The following is a 3,611-nucleotide window of genomic DNA, read 5'->3' on the forward strand; positions in this document are numbered from 1 at the left end:
TTCTGGGCGGGGCGTTTCAGGAGCTGCCACGGGGCGCCTGTGCATGAGGAGCAGCCAGGCGCTGAGAGCAGCCCAGAAGGGGCCTCGTGGGAAGGGTGAAAAGGCAGCGGGCGTTCTGCCCAGAGAAGAAGTGGCGAGGGGGGGTCCTTTGGCCACCAGGAAGGAGGGGCCGGCTTCTCTGCTGAGGGAGTAGGATTGGAGCCTTCCCCCAGGCGGGAACTGCAGCGGAGCTGATCCCAGCATGTCCTGCCAGAGGACTGGCCTGCCCCCAAGGAAGGTCCCTCTGGCCAGAGGGCTTTGCAGAGGCCGAAGCCTCATCCTGCCTGCCTGCCTGCCTCCCTGTTGAGCAGGGAGAGCCAAAGAGGCTCATACAATGACTCTAAGCCACTTTGAAGCCTTGGAAGTGGGTGGCGTGCAAACTCTTCCATAAGGCAGTGTGTATAAATAAGAAAATGGCTCATAATGCAGGAAAAATGCACTTCCTCCCCCTCCTGCTCGTCTTGGAGGAAGGGAGAAGGGCCAGAGGGGAGCTCCGGAGGTGCCAGGATGGCGCAGAATCCGTAAGAGAGTCACCGGTGTCGGCATCCCTTTGAATTCTGTGCAAGCGCTGGAAAGCAGGCAGGCGCAGCAGTTGGGCTCCTCCTGTCACTACAGAAGGCAGCCTGGCCTAATTGCACCGCGGACTGAAGCCTGGGAGGGTTCCTCCTCTTGATGGCAGAATTGGGGGGCAGGGGGGGCTCTGGCCACAGGGGCAGCCCCAGGAGTTCTGAAAGTGACGGCAGCTGACTGAGCAGCAGGGGGGCTCCAGGGCATCCCAGTGGGGCCGAAGCTGTCCCTGGGTGGGGACTGAGCCCCCTCCTAGCCGGCCAGGAAGACAGATGTGGGGAGGCCACCAGGCTGTCCTGGACTGACCAGGCTGTCCCAGCGTCTGGCAGGCACTGCAGGGTGGCAGCCAAGGGGGCTGCAGGGGGTTTGGGTCCCACAGTCTAAGGGAGATTTCTCTCCTGAAGTGCAGGCAGAGGACTGGGGGGGGGCAGAGGCTGTGTTTAAAGGCCCTGTCCTCTGGAGGCCTGGGGGCAAGGGCTGAAGAGGCCTGTGCAAGAGCACTCTGGGCACGCTCAGAGACAGTGTGCTTTGGAGGGCCTGCCCACAACTGCCTCTTCCCTTCGCTGTCTGTCAGCTTCCCAGCATTGCCCAGTACCCGCCCTTACTGGGATCCCAGAGGAAAGAGCAGCCGGCGGGCGGGGCTCGCTCAGCTGCCAAACTGTAGGTGGGTGGGAAGGGCCTGGTGGCTGAACCCCTCCCCTCATCTCCTATTCTATCTGGTTTCTAATTCTTATTTAATGAGTTCTCCTGAAAATAAGAAAATCATTGGAACAATTAGTCTGCTATTGGCAGTAAAGGGGCTAATTACCTCCATCCTTCCAGAACCCTGTTGGGCAGGCGGGGGGCATCCTGGGTTACTCCATCGGCTGCCTGGGCAGGCAGGAGGGCACTTGGCTGAGTGCCGGACTTCCCTCTCTGGGGGACGGGGGCTCCCTTGCCTGCCCGGCCCACCCAGAGGGGTCAATGCTGAGGAGCCCCAGAGAGGAGCAGGGAGGTGGGGTCAGCAACGGGGAAGCACCAGGCCTCCCCCCAGAGACCCACCCTTGCCTGGTCTCCTGCTCGGAGCTCTGCCCTGCTGGGAAAGGGTCCCGGCAGCTCCCAGGAGGTGAAATCCTGCAGGAGACCCTCTGCACCCCCCCCAGGAGACCAGCCTGGCCCCTCCCTCGGTCTGATGGTGGAGGGGCTGGGTCCCTGCTGCAGGGCTCCCTCCGTGGTGCCAGCGGGAGGGGGAGGGCCACACATCGTGAGGCAGGGGAGGGGGTGAGGGTTGTTCTCAGAAGGGTCCGGGTGGGAAAGGCAGAGGCCTGAGGGTGTCCAGACGACCATCCTTCAAAGCTATAATGCTAATGGCGCATTTCAAGGGCCGGGACTTCAGCTGGGCTTCTGCCTGCCAAGAGCCAGAGGACCGGCCAATTCTGGGCTTCCTTCACTGACAACCTCATTTCTGAGCATGTGGGGAAGGGGCCGTGGGGGGGGCAATCTGGTGCCCTGGACCTCGTCCTCACTGGGGCGAGAACGAGCCGGCTAAAGAGGCGAGGAGAGTTGCCACCGTGGGGGAAAGTGATTGGGTCATCTCTGTGAGATCCGAGACTGAAATGGCAGAGCCATTTCGGTGGGGGGGGGGGAGAGGCCTGGGGTGCCCATGAACGCCTAGATCAGCCCCAGTCAAACCTTGTGAGCCAGCAAGGAGAGGCGGTTCCCAAAGCGGAGTCCACTTGGCAGTTGTCATTGTCCCCCTTGACTCCACTCTGGTCATGCCCCATTGGGAGTCCCGTGCCCAGTCGTGGGCACCACAGCCCAAAGAGGATGGTGGGGGAAGGTCGAGGAGGGCTACCAGGATGACCAAGAATCCGGAAGCCAAACCCTGGGGGGACCTGGGCGCTTTTATCCTGCCAGGTGGTGAGAGCCAACTTCAAAGAGCTCTGCAGGGCAGGAGCGGGCCCCTTCTTCCTGGCCCCAGAGGGCCTGGGCACCAGAGCCAGGAGGTCCCAGAGGGCCTGGGCACCAGAGCTTGAACCGTTGGCCGATGAATGAGGCTGCCGGTCATCGGCCAGAACGGCTCTGGATGGAGACAGGTGTCCTTCCTTCCTTCTTTGTGTCAAAAGGTCTGGATGCTCCGGTGTTGCTTTTGCCCCAAACAGCTAATATGTTTTCCTAACGTTGGAGAGAACCGGCCTGCCTCTCCTGTCCTGAGGGGAGCAGAGAGGCCAGGCCCCGACAGCAGCTGCACCCAGCCCACAGCTCACCACGGGAAGACGTGGGTCAAAAGGGCCCAATGCAGAACCGTCTTTCTGGGCCTCCCTGCCAATGGGCACTCTCCCCCGGCCCCTTTGGCACACACATCTGGCTGCCGGCTCAGCTGGGACTCCAGCTTCAGTTTTGGGGTCCTCATCCTGGATCGGTGTGTTTGATTTGCTGCCTTACATGAAGAACTTTGCCTCCCTTAATGTTACGATTCATTCGATGCTGCACGTTTTCCAAAATCAATGCTGAAAATGTCTTTCGGGGTCTCCCTTCTTCCTTGGCCCAGGGGTCAGGTCAAAGCCGGGCTCTGAGGCCGGCCCTTCCTCCCATTGTGGCTTTCCTTGTGGTGCAGTGGATTGTGTGGCCTTGGGGGCTGTTGGTCCCGGAGGAAGGCTGGAAGATTATGGTGGCTTCTTCCCCCGTGGAGCTGTGGTTCCTCTGGCTTCTGGGCCTTCCTTGCTCCTGGTTGCCATCTGGGGGGGGGGCGAGGGGGAGGGGGGAAAGGGAGCGTGCAGGTGGGGGGAGGGAACTGTGCTCGTAGTCCATCTTCCATTTAACCAGCCATATTGAGTGATAAATAATTCATATTTCTGCCAAACATTTGATTAAAAGAAGCCAATTCCTTCTATGTTTGTCAGGGGGCAGAAAATCCATTTAATGTTTTCATTTTAATCGGTACTTCTCCCTCTGAATGCTTAGCGTCCGCTGGCACGGTCAGCGGGCTCTCCCGGCCCCCCTGCAGCAGGTGCCCCAGCCGCCTC

This window comes from Protobothrops mucrosquamatus, unplaced genomic scaffold (assembly GCF_001527695.2).
Source record: "Protobothrops mucrosquamatus isolate PMUCROS unplaced genomic scaffold, P.Mucros_1.0 scaffold2649, whole genome shotgun sequence".
Lineage (NCBI taxonomy): Eukaryota > Metazoa > Chordata > Lepidosauria > Squamata > Viperidae > Protobothrops > Protobothrops mucrosquamatus.